This window comes from Canis aureus, chromosome 24 (genome assembly GCF_053574225.1).
Source record: "Canis aureus isolate CA01 chromosome 24, VMU_Caureus_v.1.0, whole genome shotgun sequence".
NCBI lineage: Eukaryota > Metazoa > Chordata > Mammalia > Carnivora > Canidae > Canis > Canis aureus.
The window spans coordinates 21,527,681-21,547,399 of NC_135634.1; the positions used below are offsets into that span (position 1 = coordinate 21,527,681).

General features: G+C 40.3%; 2 protein-coding genes across 20 annotated transcripts in view; one reads left to right on the forward strand and one right to left on the reverse strand.

Annotated features, from left to right (window-relative positions):
• Positions 1–16,706, reverse strand: part of NEK1 (NIMA related kinase 1) — a 230,825-nt gene extending 214,119 nt beyond the window's left edge. For 8 of the 17 annotated variants that reach the window (XM_077868532.1, XM_077868528.1, XM_077868534.1 and 5 more), the window contains exons 1-2: positions 6,341–6,497; positions 5,913–6,036 (exon numbers count right to left, since the gene is read on the reverse strand). The gene's annotated coding sequence lies outside the window, so the exon portion shown is untranslated. Of the gene's footprint in view, positions 1–5,912; positions 6,037–6,340; positions 6,501–7,161; positions 7,181–16,162 lie in introns of those variants that run through there. The other 9 variants (XR_013363014.1, XM_077868535.1, XM_077868536.1 and 6 more) reach the window with 4 other exon arrangements.
• A 162-nt stretch (positions 16,707–16,868) lies between these two features.
• CLCN3 (chloride voltage-gated channel 3) overlaps positions 16,869–19,719 on the forward strand; it is an 87,886-nt gene continuing 85,035 nt past the window's right edge. For all 3 annotated transcript variants that reach the window (XM_077868540.1, XM_077868542.1, XM_077868545.1), the window contains exon 1: positions 16,869–17,389. The gene's annotated coding sequence lies outside the window, so the exon portion shown is untranslated. The remainder of the gene's footprint in view (positions 17,390–19,719) is intronic.

Genomic DNA, 19,719 nt, shown 5'->3' on the forward strand with positions numbered 1-19,719 from the left:
AAAAATATTGAGATGAACTCATCTTAGAAAACTAAGTTTCGTGAATCAAATTACATTAAATAATAACCATATAATGAGATTATTTCACAACCATCATTATTCTGTGACTGCTGCCAAGAAAAATAAACAAAATTAGTCAATCTGGCTCTGCCTCAAAATTTAGTTGCCAATTCCTTTCCAGGGACCACACTAACAAAACGGAAGCTCCAAGAGTCCCTAGTATTGCACTCTAGTGCCTACTACATTACAGATCACTGTGGCTCTGACAACATAGTATAGGAGATGTACTACTCCTGGCAGTGAAGAACGATGACTCTAATTGCCATCAAATGATGTCAAGGGCAGAAAGCTTTCTGAACAAAAAGACTTGTGGTAGGGATGCCTGGGTGGCTCAGTAGTTGAGTGTAGTTGAGTGTGTCTGCCTTTGGCTCGGGGCATGATCTCGGGCCTGGGGTTCAAGTCCCACATGGGGCTCCCTGCCTGTCTCTCTGTGTGTCTCTCATGAATAAATAAAATCTTAAAAAAAAAAAAAAAAGACTTGTGGTAAATGAATTTCAGAGCAACTCACAACTCTCCCTTTCTGCAAAGTCTACACTAGACCACTGCAGTACACTGGAAGAAGCAAAGGGGAAAATATAGTGTCTTACACATATCAGTCTTACACATTTCAGTGTCTTACACATATTTGACCAAGCTAGTTACTTCCTAGTCATGAGACTTCTCAGCTGAATTGCAATCCTTTTTTAAAAAAAAATTTTAAAGATGTTATTTATTTATTCATGAGAGACAGAGAGAGAGAGAGGCAGAGACACAGGCAGAGGGAGAAGCAGGCTCCACGCAGAGAACTGGACGTGGGAATTGATACCAGAACTCTGGGATCACGCCCCAAGCCAAAGGCAAACACTCAACTAACTGCTGAGCCATCCAGGCGTCCCTGAATTACAATCCTAAAAGATTTTTCAAACCAATTAAAAATAGTGACAAAATGGACTATAGGTTTACACATACAAAATCATCCTAACATATAACTGAAGAAACATAATAATCTTTTTCTAATTTTGCATTTCTAATAAACTGAAAATACAAATGTTTGTCCTTTCTATACTTTGGTTTCCAATATCAAATGAAAATCACATACCAACTTGACAGTATTAAGCTCTCTAGGAATTATATCAATTTAATATCTATAATGTTAAAGACACTCAAAGCATAAAATCAAAGACATTTTTGGTATTTGACCTTTCAAAAGAGTTACATCATGTAAGATATAAAGAAATGGATTTGAAGAGAAAAGCTACACTACCAAAAAGCAAACCACCTCACTTCTCTGCACCTTGGTTCCCTCTTCTGAAAACACTAACAATTTAAACAGAATGCTACTTAAGGGTTCTACCAACTCTAATAGTCTATGATGCAAGAAAAAAAATAAGAGTAGATAAAAAAAATAGAAAACTTCAACATTGTATAGAATTGTACCATTACCCAGAAAGAGTAGGAATGATAAAGAGATAATGGCCAAAGCCTTTCCTTCAGGGAAATCAAAAGAAGATACAAAAGTAATTTCCTCAGCCTGTATCTTTAAAAAGTTAAAAAATAAACTGCAATTTAGAGTTAAATATATATCAAGCTGGACATACATATTTACCTCAACTTCTTCCCTAAACCTAACACAACTTTAAAGGGATCAAACAGGTAGAACAGGAGAGTAAGCAACAGCAATAAATTTCTGGAAGCTGACAAAAGAACAAGCAGTAACTGACGTAGGAGACTAGGGAAAGCTGTACCGTAATTCAGCAGTGGCAAATAAGTCCCACTAAAGAAGAACTCAATAATTAGAAGAATCAGGTGCCTCTGAGAGTGAGGGTAATATCAGAACAAAAACAGACTTGGTTGAAAGACTGTAATAAGCAGTTAGACACAGTTGCCTCCTCCACCTCTCTCATTTAGGGGACCACCCTTCTCTCATGTTGGCAAAAAACTGAAGATGTCTCTAGGTTGGTGATACCAATACATATACATGACCTGGGAGAATACCATATATATGACCTGGGAGATTAAGTGAAGGTCAACATAAAAAAATGCTCCAGTCATGATGCTGTAGCTCATTACCATACCACCCCACCTCCCAAAACAATCAAAAATACCGAGTAAATATTTTTAACTTGGTGATAACCACGGTGATATTTCAAATTGGTTGGGGGAAGTTAAATTTTAAAATAGTACTTACACAACTAGGTAGTAATGTGGAAAAGAAAAACTTAAACCCATTTTCTTCTCTTTACATCAATACAAATTCTAGATAAACTACTTAAATGTAAAAAACAAAAACAGGGCAGCCCCGGTGGTGCAGCGGTTTAGTGCTGCCTGCAACCCAGGGTGTGATCCTGGAGACCCGGGATCAAGTCCCATGTCGGGGTCTCTGCATGGAGCCTGCTTCTCCCTCTGCCTGTGTCTCTGCCCCTCTCTTTCTCTCTCTGTGTCTCTATGAATGAATGAATGAATGAATAAATAAATAAACAAACAAACAAAACCCCCAAAACCATTATAGCAATAGACCATTAGAATGACTTTTATAATCTTAGAGTACAGTAGCTTAGTATGACACAAACCCCAAAAGCTTTAAGGTATTAATACAACTACATAGAAATCATGTAAAAACGAGATGCCTGGGTGGCTTAGTCAGTTGTGTCCAACTCTTGATCTCGGCTCAGGTCTCAATATGTTAAGCCCTGCACTGGGCTTAACTCACAACCCTTAGTTTAAACCCCACATTGGGCCCAGTGTTGAGCCTATTTAAAAAAAAAAAAAGTGTAGCAAAAGCTAGTATAAGTCAAAATTCAAACGACAAAAAGAATATACATATATTTGTATATATATTAGTTCATATCACCAAGGGCTTGTTTTTCTAATAAAACATTCCCACATATTCACAAGACAAAGAAACCAATCTAACGGGAAAAGAGACAAAGGATATGAAGTTACAAGTTAACAAAAAGGAATATAATTAACGTTAAAATGAGCAAAAGTACCAAATGTCTTGTAAAGAGAAATACAATTTAAAGGTACGGGATAAATTTTATGTATATTTTACCTCAATAAAAAAAAAAAGTACGAGATAGCATTTTCCACCCAACAGAATAGCAAAATTCATAAAGTTTGTTACTGTATTATGTTGGAAGGGAAGATAAGGAAACATAATATGAGAATACAAATTGATACAAATACTATGGAAAATAAAAGTTCATAGTATTGGGCAGCCCCGGTGGTGCAGTGGTTTAGTGCCGCCTGCAGCCTGGGGTGTGATCCTGGAGACCGGGGATCGAGTCCCACATCGGGCTTCCTGCATGGAGCCTGCTTCTCCCTCTGCCTGTGTCTCTGCCTCTCTCTTCGCTCTCTCTGAATGAATGAATAAATAAATCTTTAAAAAAAAAAAAAAAAAAGACTTGCTTAAAAAAAAAAAAGTTCATAGTATCTACCAAAATTATTAGTGCTCATTTTGATCTAGCAATTCTATTTTTAGGAATCTACCCTATAAATACTTCCAAATATATGAAAATGAAACATATACAAAGTTTTCCTCTGCAGCACTGTTTGAAATGGTAAAATGTAAATATCCATAAAAATAAAAAAGCAACATTTCTATTGATATGGATTAATTTCTAAGTATCAGAATTATAAATATGGCATACTATCATTTTTGTGTTAAAAGGAAATATACAGGGATCCCTGGGTGGCGCAGCGGTTTGGCGCCTGCCTTTGGCCCAGGGCGCGATCCTGGAGACCCGGGATCGAATCCCACATCGGGCTTCCGGTGCATGGAGCCTGCTTCTCCCTCTGCCTATGTCCCTGCCTCTCTCTCTTTCTCTCTCTGTGACTATCATAAATAAATAAAAATTTAAAAAAAAAAAGGAAATATACATGTATATGCTTATATTTATTTACTTATATATGACTGTGCATACAAATATATAAAACCCCTACATGTGTACACACACATATAATTGCTTGTATATGTAATACCTCTGAAGGGATACACTATAAACTGGTACACTATTGGCTGCCTTCAGGGAAGAGAACCGAATGATTAAGAGGAAGATTTTTTTTTAATCTTTTGTTCCTTCTGAATTTTAAGCTATATAAATATATTATTCATTCAAAACAAAACTTAAAAGCAATAAATGCTGACAGAAGAATGCTAGCTAAACCAATTTCTCCAGTTAAAACCCTTCAATAGCTTCCCATTTCCAAAGTTCTAACCCTGACCAAAGTTTTCCTATACAGTGCACTTTTCAACTATGTCAACTATGCTCCACAAAAATATCTTAGCCTCTAGTGTAAACAGACATCTTTCCCCACAGTTAACTAAAAAATGTTTAAGCTACAATAAGCAATGCTTAACACAATAAAATTTGTGTACCAACTATAGAAAGTGCCAGGGTATATGAATGAAAACTGTATCCCCTCCAATCTGAAACCTTAAATCTCCAGTTGTTTCAGCCATTTGATGGACAAATTCTCCTGAAGGGAAACACTGGTAGAGGAATGTCAACAGATTTCAGAAGTGCTTATGGTACTGTCTGCAGCTACAATCCATATACATAGTTTTCCAAATATTAAGTAACATTTTAGATAGTGGGAGATGGACAATTTACCATCTTGGTGAGTCAAGACCCTGACTTCTTTCTTCTTATTCAAAGAAGCAGAAAGCAAAAATGGAATTCCTATTAGACTTTATTCAAAACATTTGTCTTTCTTCTACGTCTGTACAATTAACGGCTTCTGGAAACTACCAACGTGTAAATAACTTATAATCATGAAATGATGTCATATCCACAATTTAGATTAGAAGGGAGAGATTAGGGACGCCTGGGTGGCTCAGTGGTTGAGCGTCTGCCTTCAGCACAGGATGGAATCCCACACCGGGCTCCCTGCATGGAGCCTGCTTCTCCCTCTGCCTGTGTCTGCCTCTCTCTCTCTCTCTCTCTCTCTGTCTCCCATGAATAAATTAATAAAAATCTTACAAAAAAAGAAATAGAGGTAGAAAACCATTTTTTTTAAAAAAGGAGAGATTAGAGTAAAATGTACTTGGAATACAATGTCATTGTATTAAAATGACCTCAAAAAGAACTGTGGCCAAGTTCCATAACCCTTACTAAACTCCTAATGCTGACTTTTACTGTATAAAAACCTGTTTTCCCACAAGAGACTCCTTACCTTTCACCTAGAACAAAGAGCAATCTTACATGAAATAGATCTGTGGATTCTCTAATACCAAACAAATCTGAAGTAGAAACAAAGGACTGCTTCTCTGTGTATTTGGCTCCCCTCCATCATCTCTACAATACTGCTGCATCATAAGAAAAAGCTATTAGCATACATTGGATATTACTTTTAATCCTTCAGAAATACTTCTGATGTTACCATGGCAATAAAAAAATGTCTGCTTCTTGGAGCTGGCGCTTAGAGAATAAAAATTAGACCTGCATAAAAAAGTTATGAACTCTGAAAGTAGTAAAACTTTGTACGCCTCCCATACAAATTATGTAAAACTGAAATACATGATTATAAGGTAACCAGTTAATTGCTACCCATTTTTTATTAAACTGTATATGTAATTTAAAATCTAGGACAACATATATGCAAAGTAAGTGACTGCTTATCCATATCAAGATTTTTGTTATTATTTTAATTCCTTTATCACTGTAGCGCATTAACTAATGTCTAAGGACTGCTTCGTAATACATATTGTTCTTCACAGGATTAACATTTTAATGAGACGGAAGCTATTATTTTCTGTGCATTTAAAGCGAGTAACCTGCAGGCTTTACATAAGCAGATCTCAGTCAGGTCTCCTCATTTCCAGTATGATTTCACTATTTTGCATATCACTGCTCCCCACAAGTTTAACTCACCTCAACGACACCGGGCGTTAGTGGGAGTAACGGTAAGGACCAGTAAGCATCAGTCTAGGTGAAGCAGTCTTCCTGAAGCGGTTAGCGAGGCAGAGGCGGCACCCCGGATTCCGAGAATGACATCCTGGAAGAGAAATAGTCTATCTAACCCGCCACAGGCCAGCCGAAGGAGGGCAACGAGACTCCAGACTTTGGCTGACCCCTCAGACTTGACTCCTTCCCGCCTCCGGCAACGCCCCGTGACACAGGTCCACACGCTCGGAGCCAAGAAACTGGTTTCCGAGCCGCTTGGAAACGGCGGGCGGCGGCAGGGGCGGTAGAGGGGGCGGGGGGAGCGCCCGGGTTACCGCCCCTGCAACTTCACAGAGATGGTTGCCAGTGGCCTCAGGGGTGGGGGTGGGGAGATGGCACTGGGACTGGGAGGCTACCTGCCTGCCACGTCCTTTGGCCCCGCCACGCCGGCTCTGGACTCGGGGCTACGCGGGGAACCTCTCAGGACTCCCAGCTGAGGACCCGCACCCTCACGCCCTAAAACCCTAGAGTGAATGCAGTGGAAGGGGGAGCGGCCGGCGCGTCACTGGCGCGGGCGTGTGACGTAAGCGCGCGGAAGCCGGCGCGCATTGGGCGTGGCGTGAAGGCGTGGCACGGAGGGGCAGGACCGAGGGGCGGAGGGGCGGAGCCAATGGGCGGAGGGGCGGAGCCAATGGGCGGAGGGGCGGGGCCAAGGCGCAACAGGTGGAACAGGATGCGGGAGACTTAGGAGTTGAAAAGAAGGGAGTAAAGCCGAGAGGAGGGCTGGAGGTCACTAACGGGCTGATTTTGAATAAAGTATTTTATAAATTGGTCCCACATGTACTACAGAGAGAACAGGATTTTTTTTTTTAACGTGATGTCTGTTACTTAGGGATACCGCATTTTTAAAAGTAATTTAGTCTTTTTCCAGTACATTTTTGGATGATTAGCAAGAAGGTATTTTTAAGTCTTGAAATTTTTTTAAGACTGTAATGTGGTTTTCTACACATTTACATCCAATGTGTATGTAAATTACTTACCGGTATATTGAAAGATGGCAGGACTTTCAAAGATAGGGACAGGTTTTCTAGTAACAAGGGATTAAGTCTATTGTCCTGAATAGGCCTATGGCTAAGTTGCCTTACCTGGAGTACACCTGAAATACTGGAGAAGCCAAATTTGAAGCTGAAGGAGAATGGTAGCTTGTCTACTGCATAAGTTACACTCTAGGTTGTACCTGTTGTACATGTGATGTATGTAGCCCGGTGGAGAGTCCACAGATTTTGCCAGAGACCTCAAAGGTCAGATTCCGATCATTGCTTCAAAGAAATCTGCTTCCTTCTCTCTCATCCTGTCTCCAAAACGCCAACACCCAAGATCTCTCTGATTTTTCCCAGTTTTTGGGTTAGCCATGCTTTTAATAAATTAAACAAAGAAAGGAAAGGAAAGGAAAAGAAAAGAAAAGAAAAGGAAAGAAAAGAAAGAAAAGAAAAGAAAAGAAAAGAAAAGAAAAGAAAAGAAAAGAAAAGAAAAGAAAAGAAAAAACTTTATTACCAGCATAGAAATTGAAAGTTTTTGGCTTCTTTGCCAGAAGATGGCGCTGCAAGTCATCTAACCTGGCAAACTGGAGAAAATCTGCTTTGGTTTATTTCCACTTCAGTCCCCACCCATGCAAAAGACTTGTTTCCCTCATTTTCCCAATTTCTCATCTAGCCTCTTGTGACCCCGCCCACCCCCAGTTAGTAGGAATTTTGGTGTCTGAATGCACAATAACTCTATTTCTACCCACATCCCTTTGTACAGCAAGCAACACAAGAACGTTGCCAACTGTCAATCTAAGTAAATTCTCTTTTGCTGCTTTCATGAAGTATGGCTAGTCAGAGACCTCCTTAGATAATTTTTTAAGCTCCTATCATAAACTGTTGGTGGGGATATGAACTGCTACAGTATTTGTAGAAGGTATGCTAGGAATATGCATATCCTTCTGACTTCTTTTGCCAATTCTGTAAAATAGCACCATCCAACATGGCACTCCTGGGGTGGTAGAATTGCTGGGAGAAGGGAATGGCTTATACAACCTCCACTCACGGGTAATCTCTACCATTTGTTTCTGTGTATCTGCCAGGGTAGGAGCAAGACTAGTGAACGAGCACTTCTAGACCTGGTTGGATGGATAAGCTCTTACTACTGCTAGTTATTCTTTTTTTCCTTTCCCTGAGGGCTTAAAGATTTTGTTGGCTGGTTAGTGGGGAAAGAATAAAGCTAATTTGAGAATTGGTAGAGCTTTTGTTATTAATGTTTCAGCTCAATTCTAATCAAAAGAAAATGATTTCCAGTACAAGAACCTGATTTTATTCACATAACTTTTTTTGCAATCCCTCCATATATTTCCTATATACTGAGGGCTTACTAATTTTTGTGCTGCAAAAGGCACAGAAATGTATTCTGCTCTAAAGCCTCTAGAAGGAGGCTGACCCCTTGATTTGGCCAATGAGATTTGAGTTGGACTTCTAACCTACAAAGTTCTAAGTTAATAAACTGGTGTTGTTTCAAGGCACTAAGCTTGTGGGAATTTGTTGCAATTGTATATTAATACAAACTCCTATTCGCTTAAGGTTCCAGGAGCAGAGTAGATCAGGCTGACTGGTAAATTCTTTTTATTGTGTAGGAAAAGCCCACACCTGAATCTGTAAAAACACCTTATTGGGAATTACCTCAGCTCAAGGAAGCTCCTTCTTAATCATCTTCCCTAAAGTACAGGATCTAGTAAGAACCCTAATCAAACAGGATCCCTTCTGTAACACTTGCTGAGAAGAAATGAGATCAAGCTAGAAATATTCACATTAGAACAAATAAAGAAAATGTTCAAGGAAACTGGTTGTAGTCCTTACCATGTAAAATACCCAAGTCTGTTGAAGAGGAGATTTAACACCACTAGATTCTTCTAACAAAAATAGCAGAAAAATTACAGAGAAGGTTCTTCCCCAGATGGAATCTATTGTTATATCACCAAAATATATAGCACATTGTCTAGATAGATTGCCCATGTCTAATGTACTGGTTCTGACTGAATGCTGCTTATTAACTGGGTATGATTTAAGATATGGATGTTTAGGCCCAAACTTGGGAAAATTATAATAATTTCTGAGAGTGGAGTCCAAGCAAGAATATTTTTTTGAGGCTCCCTAGATGGTTCTGATGCAAAGTGAAGGTTGAGAACTGCTGGCAAGATGTCAGAAATCATGCATTTTAAACACATTCTTCTAAAGAAATAAGGTAGTGCACAGTATAAACAATATTACAAAAAAAAAACTAATGTGCAAGTGGACTCATTCTTGTCTATTTACAAAGGATCTTTGGGATAATCCCCCATGTAAGAACTATTACACTACCATAAAAGGATTTAGGATTTATTTTAAAAGGATCATAGAAAGCATATATTATTAATAGCCTGTGACTATTAGTCTACTAATCTCAGAATCTACCAGGCTCAGAATTTCTGTGCTGCTTCCAAAAATTAGGCTACCTATCTGCAGTGAGAAGAAAACATCTAATGTCTGTAAATGTCTTGTAAAACAGTGTCCCAAATAAAATAATATTGTGCTTAGATATTACCATGGTTCTGTGAATTCTACCTTGATAAAAGTAAGGAGTTATAAGAAGTTTGTCTGCATTGCGAGCACCCCCATCACCATGGTACAATAGCAACCCCATGGCCCAGAACTGTATTGTTTGAGAATATTCAGTTCTGCCCTGGAAAAAAAGAAATAGGATGGACAAAACTCATGTGTTAACAGATAGGGCAGCCTCAGTGGCTTAGCTGTTTAGCGCCACCTTCAGCCAATACTGAGTCCCATGTCAGGCTCCCTGCATGGAGCCTGCTTCTCCCTCTCCCTGTGTCTCTGCCTCTCTCTTTCTCTCTCTCTGTCTCTAATAAATAAATCTTTTAAAAAATAATAAAGTTACTACCCTGTGATATATGGTGGATAGATAAAGTCAGCAGGGCATATACTTGTGAACATAGGTAGAAAAGGCTGGAAAAACCAAGAGATACCCAATATTAATGAAGTACTAAACATACAAGAGGTATCTAACATTCATTAAGCAATATATATTCAGCAATATAAGCAATAACACTCAATATACATGAGACACTCAACATTCGTAGGTCTTTTTTTTTCATTCATAGGTCTTTTTTAAAAATTTAAATTTAAATTTAATTTGCCAACATATAGTACAACACCCAGTGCTTAGCCCATCAATGCCCTCCTCAGTGCCCATCACCCAGTCACTCCATTCCCTACTCTCCTCTCCTTCTGCAACTCTTTGTTTGTTTCCCAGAGTTAGGAGTCTCTCATGGTTTGTTTCCCTCTCTAATTTTTCCCAGTTTATCTTCTTTCCCTTATAATCCCTTTCACTATTTCTTATATTCCACGTATGAGTGAAACCATATGATGATTGTCCTTCTCCAATTGACTTATTTCACTCAGTATAATACCCTCCAGTTGTATCTACATCAAAGCAAATGGTGGGTATTTGTCTCTTCTGATGGCTGAGTAATATTCCATTGTGTGTGTGTGTACATATGTATGTGTGTAAATATATATATATATATATATACACACACATATATCTCACATCTTCTTTATCCATTTATCTGTTGAAGGATATCGTGGCTCCTTCCATAGTTTGGCTATTGTGAACATTGCTTCTATGAACATTGGGGTGCAGGTGTCCCAGCAGTTCACTACATCAGTATCTTGGTGGTAAATACACAGTAGTGCAATTGCTGGGTCACAGAGTAGCTCTATTTTTAACTTCTTGAGGAACCTCCACACTGTTTTCCAGAGTGGCTGCACCAGTTTGCTTTCCCACCAACAGTGGAAGAGTGTTCCCCTTTCTCCACATCATCGCCAATATTTGTTGTTTCCTGTCTTGTTAATTTTAGCCATTCTCACTGGTGTGAAGTGGTATCTCACTGTGGTTTTGATTTGTATTTCCCTGATGGCAAGTGATGCGGAGCACTTTTTCATGTGCTTGTTGGCCATATGTAGGTCTTCTTTGGAGAAATATCTGTTCATGTCTTCTGACCATTTCTTGACTGGATTACTTGCTGTTTCAGTGTTGAGTTTGATAAGTTCTTTTAGATCTTGGATACTAGCCTTTTAGCTGATAAGTCATTAACATTCACGGGTCTTGGGATGCCTGGGTGGCTCAGTGGTTGAAGTATCCAACCTTCGGCTCAGGGCGTGAGTGATCCTGGAGTCCTAGGATTGAGTCCCACATAGGGCTCCCTGTATGGAGCCTCCTTCTCCCTCTGCCTGTGTCTCTGCCTCTCTCTCTTTCTCTGTGTCTCTCATGAATAAATAAATAAAATCTTAAAAAAGAAAAAGAAGGGGATCCCTGGGTGGTGCAGCGGTTTGGTGCCCGCCTTTGGCCCAGGGCGCGATTCTGGAGACCCGGGATCGAATCCCACGTCGGGCTCCCAGTGCATGGAGCCTGCTTCTCCCTCTGCCTATGTCTCTGCCTCTCTCTCTCTCTCTGTGACTATCATAAATAAATAATAAAAAAAAAATTAAAAAAAGAAAAAGAAAAAGAAAAAGAAACAGAATATTTACTGGTCTTAATTCTGCCACCCAGTGGTGACATTCATACTGCATCCCACATGATCTGTTCCAAGAGTGTAAAAGCTGTACCTGCCCACTAGGTTAATTAGCAAACTAAAGATGTGCCCAGGCACTCTTGTTCCTACTTCTCTTTGATAGTCAGTGTTATTAGCTTACGCATCTTCCGTCTCTGAACCTTTGTTCAAACATCAACTCTAGTCCTAATTACCTCACCATCAACAGGAAGGCTAATATGCCAAAAAGAGAGGACACACGAGCATTGCACAATCAGGTTTCATTTTTTTAAAAAAAGACTTTATTTATTCATGAGAGACACACACAGAGAGAGGCAGAGACACAAGCAGAGGGAGAAGCAGGCTCCAAGAAGGGAGCCCAAAGTGGGACTCGATCCCAGGTCTCCAGGATCAAGCCCTGGGTTGAAGGTGGCACTAAACCGCTGAGCCACCCAGGCTGCCCCACAACCATGTTTCAAATCATTGGTCTTTCTTCTCCATTTGTACCCTATCTTAAGGATGTTAATTTTCTTTTTCCCCCTGCTTTTCATGGTATGTTAGCCTTTCTGTGATCTCTGGGATAGCTTGTCTGGAGTATATTTGGGGGTTATCATTGTATAAAGGTAATTTCCCACAGAACACCAAGCAGGTAATATCTGGATATTAGTGGGAATGTATGTTATAAAGAACTTTAAAACAGTGAATGTATTTTGCCTGATGTCCTATAGTTTTTAACTCTGCACTAAAGAAATACCAGTGTAGACTTTCCTGGCAACAATCCCTAATTTCGGCAGGTCTTAAAATATGTCCTTAGAAGAATTTTTAATTTTTAAGTTTTCCAAATAAACTCAATTAACAATTTGTGGAGTATTCATTATAATAGAGTGCAGTTCATTTTAATTGTAACAAGCTAAATTTCTTGATCCTACGAAGGTCACCTGAGTGACCCACTGATTACTGTGTATGCTGGGTGACTAGACTCATTGTTCCAGGATTAGATAACAAGAACTTTCGGAGTATTTTGCCTGTTTAAGTGGCATAGCCTGAGATTCAGACTTATGGAAATATGTGTGAAATCCTAGCTACAATTTTATACAAGACCTAGTGATAGGGAAGAGCAAAGGGTGTTTTGATATAAAGTTACACTGAGAGAAACGTGATTTGTGGGTTGGTGCCAGCACTGAATCAGGAAGTGAATATAGTGATTTGAATCTGTGAGATTGTCAGCAGTGGGAACAGATAACTGAGCCAAAAAAGCTGGTGATTATGCCTATTAAAGCATAAAACCCTTTCAGGTGAGGGTAATACAAAGAGGCTTTCCTCTTCTCAAAACAACAAAAAACAAACACAAAACAAATAAAAAAAAAAAACCCAAACCAACTACTGTATCAGGGAAGAGAGGAGCACTCTTTCATCACTTTTGGCAAGTGGCTGTGCATTTGAGGACAATGACTATCTTCCTTTATTCTTTTTTGAACTGGAATGCCTGCAACTCTAATATCTGTCTCACCATTCTATTTTGGGAGTGTTGGAACCAGATAACTTGGCCCTTTAGTTTCACAGATCCACTGATGAAGAATTAATAGATTAAGAAGCCTCATCTTCATCTGATTTGGAAGAGATTTTGGACTTTGAGTTGATGATATTTAGATTAGGATGAGGCCAATCAGAACTTTGGAAAAGGGTGAATATTTTACTTGTAAATCACCAGGGGCTAGAGGGTAGATTGTGGCAGGCAGAAATCTGGGATGGTGTCAAGCTTCCCATGTGCTGATGTATAATTACCTCTCCTTCAGTGTGGGCCGGACTATGAATATAGGGATTTCACTTCCATTAAAAGGTTATTAATCAATTGGCTTTCAACTAATAAAAAACTAGATGATGGGCAGGCTTGACCTAATTAGGTGACTCCTAAAAAGAAGTCAGAGAGACTCAAGAGAAATTCTGCTGGCTTTGAAGGCAGGTAAGCTGCTATTTTGTGAGAGGGCCATGAAGTTAGGAATTGAGGATAGTCTGTAGGAACTAAGAGCAATCTTGGTTGATAGCTAGTAAGAAAGCAGGGATCTCAGTCCTGTAGCCACAAATATATTCTCCCAGGACCCTGATTATGCAGCTATCAAAAAAGAGTTGAATCTAGAATGTTGATGATATTAATGCTTATAGAATGCTATGTGCTTTGAAGATACAAGATAAATATGTAAGTCAGATATTCATTACTCTCTTGTACTAGAGGGCCCAAGAAGTGTACATAGTCAAAAGCACTGGTGTGTAATACACAGTTTAATAAAAACTTAGTAGGGAGTCAAAGAAGACAGTTTTGTTGCACATCCCATTGTAAAACACTTGATGGCAAATTATTTTCTAACACTTTATTTACTCCATTCCTTCTCTGGGGCAACCTGGCTCATTTCCTTCCCTTTCCCTTCTCAAAAGGAAAACAAAGTCTTCTTACTTCATACCAAGCAGCTTCACGCTCTTCCCTGAATTCTAGGAACCAGGTGATTCAGATCTAGGGTCTTCTACCCTAAATAGTTATCAAAATGTTTGGCCAAGGGGCACCTGGGTGGCTTAGCTGGGTAATGTCTGCCTTCAGCTTAGGTCATGATCTCAGGGTCCTGGGATGGAGCCCCCTGTCAGGTCTCTGCTCAGCGGGGAGCCACTGCTTCCCCCTGCTTGTGCTGTCAAGTAAATAAATAAAATCTTAAAAAAGTGTATTTGGTCAAGCCAAGGCAGATATCTCTCAACAGGGCTTCTGGTGAATAAATCTTCCTGTATTTTAATATGTATATCTTTGTATGTGCCTAGAAAGTTCCCCAAGATATACTTTAGTATTCTTTTGTGGGCAGTGACACTAAGGTTGGTCAGGTTGTGGAGGACATCAACTTTCAGTTTGTATTTCCTATGTTGTTTCAAAATGTTTAAAGTCATTACTTTAGCTTCTTAACCTTACTGTAACAAAGTAACACAAACTGAGGAGATCAAAACAGCAGAAGCTTATTTTCTCAGTGCTGGAGTCTGGAAGTCTGAAGATTAAGGTGTCCATAAGGTTACACTCTCTCTTCAAGGGCTCCAGGGAAGAATTCTGAATTCTGAAGCTGTTTCTTCCAGCTTTGGTAGCCCCAACTGTTCTTTAGCTTTTGACAGCCTAACTCCAATCTCTGTCTCCATCTTCACATAGCCATACTCCTGTCTGTGTCTCTTCTTATAAAGGCACTAATTACATTGAATTAGCCCATCCTAATTACCTTACCAGATCACATGTAAAGAATATATTTCCAAATGAAGTCATATTTATGGGGTGGGGGAGAATCTTTTGAGGGAACATAGCCTATAATAGCCATTGCTTACTCTTAATTTGAAAAACTAAAAAAAATACTAATGTGCAACATTCTACAAGACAACATTCTTGCTCTCTTTAAAACATCAGTATCATGAAAAATTGGGGTAGGAGCTGAAGATTAAAAGATTTAAGAAACATAAATGCAATGCTTGAAACCTGATTGGATTCTGGTTTGAAAAAAAAGCTGCAAATATGTTTTTAACAACTGGCAAAATTTAAATATGATTAGTTATTAGATATCAGGGACTTACTGCTAATTGTCCTAGTGGTGTTGGGGAAGATGTTACTTTTAGGAGATGCATGTTTAAGTATCTAAGGATAATGTGTAATGTCTGCATCCTACTCTACATGCTTCAGGGGGGAAAATCCTAATGTAGATGAAGCAAAATATTGCAGAATTTTTTAATGTCGGTGACTGATCCTGTCATGTCCATATCAATGTCATTTTCAGCTATTTTAAGTGGAATTTAGACATCACAAACATAAGTTTTTAGTATTTATCATATACTTTAAAGAAATGAAAACCCGCTGAATATGGGCATGCAATGTCCATGATTCAGGTTTTCTGGCTGTTTGGATATTTTTTATTTTTAAATTTTATTTTATTTTTTAAAGATTTATTTATTTAGTTATTCATGATAGAGAGAGAGAGGCAGAGACACAGGCGAGGGAGAAGCAGGCTCCATGCCAGGAGCCCGACGCGGTACTCGATCCCGGGACTCCAGGATCACGCCCTGGGCCAAAGGCAGGCGCTAAACCGCTGAGCCACCCAGGGATCCCCTTATTATTATTATTTTTTAAAGATTTTATTTGACACAGAGAGAGAGAGCCAACGCACAAGCAGGGAGAGCAGCAGGCAGAGGGAGGAGAGAGGCAGGCTCCCTGCTAAGCAGAGAGCCCCAACACCTGGGGCGCAAGGTGGGACTATCCCAGGACCCTGAGATCATGACCTCAGTCCAATGCAGAGGCTTAATCCACTGAGCCACCCAGGTGCCCCACGGATATTTTCAAAACAACCTTGGGGGAAAAACTACTTACAAAGCTCTCCAACCATCCAGTTACCTACGGTAAAACACAAACTCTTCGGCATAACCGCTGACTTCTGCATCAGCATCTCGACTCACTATCCCCAGGCTACATCGTGCATATTATATCCAAGTAACGCCAGGATAACATAGAACTAACTTTCCATTTCCTCCTCCCTTGCCTGCCGTTCCTACCAGGTTGTTTGCTCCTCCCTCTGCCCCAACTTTTCCCAAATTGCAGATCAGACGTCACCTCCTCCGGGAAGGCTTCTTCTCACACTGCTGTCCCAGGGGAGGGCTCAGGACTGCACCGCAACGTAAACCCCTATGAGCTCGGGGGTCGGGTTCACGAATGCTGGCCGGCACACATTAATTTAATGAAGGTGAATACATTCAAGTCCACCGTGTAAAATCCTCGAATGGCACATTTTCCCCAATAGCTGATTTCCAAGCATCATTTTTGAGCTGGGTTAAACTACAGGTGTGTCGGGCTCAGGACCCTCAACCACACGGAGAGCGCGTTGAGCCCGCTGCACCCCCGCCGGCCGCCCGCACGCAGGCGAAACCCGGCGCCCGAGGCCACTTCTCTCCGTCTGTTTCGGGACCACAGCTGGCGGTGATTTTCCGCGCGGCTCCGGTCTCTCCCGCCGGCGTGGAGCGGGGAGCTCCGGGAGATGCCGGGAACTGCCTTCCGAGAACGTTCCCCGAGGCGGCCGCCTCCCGCCCCTCCGAGAGGTCACCGGCGGGGCCACCCGCGAAGCGTGAGCGACGAGAGCGGGCTGCGGGAGAAGGTCTCGCGCCCCGGGCCGCCCCGCAGGGCGCACACCCCGCCCGGCCCCTCCCCTCCCCCCGCCGCCGCAGCCCCGCCCACCGCCTCACTCCACCCAATCGGCGCGGCCGGCGGAGGACGGCCTCGGCGGCCCGACGCCGAGCGGCCGTTCACGTCGGCGCGCTGACGTTACGCGCAGACGCACCTGTCGGGCTCCCCTTACGCGGCTCGGCGCCGGGCTGGTCCGGAGCCCACAGCCCCTTTTCCCAGTCCCAGTCCGTCCGCGGCCGGGAATTGGGTTGCGTAATGAGGCCGGAGGGTGTGCTGGGCTGAAAGGCATAGTCTTTTTCGTTTCCGAGTCGGAGCACGGGTTCAGTTTGAGTCTCTTAAGAGGGAAGTGAGGTTGGAGATTTTTATTTTTTAATGTGGGGTGGAAGCAGTTGACTCTAGGGCCCTCCGAAGGAAGCGGATTGAACTTAATGCTGCTCCCGTGTTGGGAGGAGGACAAAAAAGGTCCCGCCTGGCAAAATTTCCGTAACTTCATCAGTAGAAAATCCAAGGTACCGTTTAAACTGCAGTAGTGTCCGTGGAGTCCAGCCGTCTCCAGGTGGAGCTCCCAGGGTAGCTAGGTTTTTAGGTTTGGAACAGATGCAGAATCCAAAGGCAGCGCAAAAAACAGCCACGGATTTTGCTATGCCTCTGAGCTGCAAGGTGAGTGACCTGGCACGTTCACGGGTTTGGGTCAGCTGTGATGCCAGGGCTCTCGTCTTGGTTCATCTTAGAACAGGCAGCCTAAATGATCAGGCGTATACGTATCCTCGACATCCTGGAGATTTCTCCTGTTTCCTTTAGGAACTGCAGAAGGGCCTTTGAATACCGTGGAAGTAGGTTCCAGGAAAGATTAATATTGAACTCAAGATAGTGGGTTTTAACTTGCGGTAAAATTGCCCAAAATTTAAAGTTATTATTCAGTTTTTCTATCTTTAGCCTGAATTTATGTGTATATCAAGACCTAGTTCGTGTAGATATAAAACATTTGTTTTGATCATAAACCTGGATCAGAAACTACCTTAGAATCTCAAGTTTTAGTTTTGCATATAATAGGCTTTATTTGTATATTATTTAAAACTGGAGCACAGGAAGATTATACCTTATATGTGTATAAGATTTCTGAGATTTCTTCTTTCTTTTGGAGGAAAAAAAAAAAAAACCTTGTTTTTAAGAATTGAATCTTTTTTTTCTTGTAATTTGAAAGTTCAGTTCTGCAAACCGTAAACTTTTTTGAGCCATACAATTTACTTCAGCATCATTGTGGCTTTGTCATTGATTATTGAATCTTTCCAGAAATGCTTTACCTTTAATTTCTGAACAGTTTAATTTATAAGATTCTTTTTTTTTTAAATAAGATTCTTTTCTTGATGAGGTTAGTATGGAAATAATTTAACTGATGTTAAAATTAGTGAATTTTATGTGCCTTTGTGAATCACTAGAGAATATGATCTGTGTAGCTCAAGAGTACATATAAGAATGTGAATGTATAGTTGATTTTCATCATAAAAGTTAATTTTCATCTTTCACCAATCCTGCTGATTGTCGTTACATAGTGTGGCTTAAAAATCGGAAGTGTGACCTACAGATGTTTTCTCAAATTGAGTGTTTTTATGACCTCTGGTTGATAGGAACAGCCACTATTGGCACAATCCAAGGCATCTCCCTCCCACACCCTGACTCCCACACTTTTCAAAGACTGATTCTTTGCTTGGAAAATGGGTGACATTATTTTAAGTCAATTTAAATGTATAGTACTTATAGCTTGGAAATTGTGTTTTAAGCATGTGTTTTCAGTCATACATAGCTCATTAAGAATGTAAAATCCAACTTGGGAAGGGGTATATACAGTTCAGGGGAACAGATTTGCTGAGGTTGTAGTTTTATATTAATAAATTGGTTATTTTCCAGGTTGTGTCGATGATAGGCTTTCCATTTCCTGTCCTGTGACATGTTGGTAATAATTTTCAGACCACTCAGGAAGTCAGATTTGATCTCTGTGGTGGGTCACATACCAAAGCAGTATCCTGTGGCATTTGGCCACTCTCACTGCTTTGTAGAACTTTCATCTGAGTTTCTAGTCAAACTTGTCAGCAGTGATCTAAACCATATGATAAGTGTTAATATTTATTGAGCAATTTTTTTAATTGAGCGAATTCTGTGTTTTAGGATCATTCCTAAGTGTGTTTTGTGGATTGTCTCAACTACCACACCAACCCCAGGAAATATTTTGTTTTCCTGTCATACAGTGGAAATGTGGAAACTGAGGCATAGAGGATTTAGTTAACTTGCCCAAGGTCTCAGTAAGTGTCACAACTGGTAGTGTGATTTTAGAGCTCTTGCTCTCAATGGCTGCATTGTATTTCACATAAGGCTAGGCAAAATGCTAGAAGAAAACTTAGGATGAGAGATACGGCACCATCAGTTCGTTTATTTTTCAGTTATGAAAGTTATATAAAGTTACAGAAACTCTGGAAAATAATTTTTGAAACCTTCGTTCTAAAATAATACTCTTTTTGTGTGTGTTTTCTGATGCGCACATTCACATGTATATATAACGTGGCTATGGCTCATTTTGATTTTTAAAGATGACTGTTTTTCAGTTAGGTATAAAATGTAGGATCAAACCTGTGCAGGGAAACTGCCCATTTTGCACAGCTGGAAATACAGAGAGATTTTATCTGCAACTTTGGAACCAGTTAACTAAATATATTTCTTGCTCTTTTGAGAAGTAGTTAAACCGCTGAGCCACCCAGGGATCTTTTGAGAAGTAAACAGTCTTGTAAAGTCAAGAAGATTATTTTGTTTTCAAAGTGTAAGTCTTCCACATCATCTTTTTTTGTGGGATTATTGTTTACCTTTCTTTTGTCTTATAGTCTAAGCCTTATATTTATGTTTTTACTTTTAAAATTATCTACTATTTAACTTATGGGTGGCTCTAAAATTTTTTTTGAATCTAAGAAACTTTCTTCAGAGAAGATATTTCCTTCTTT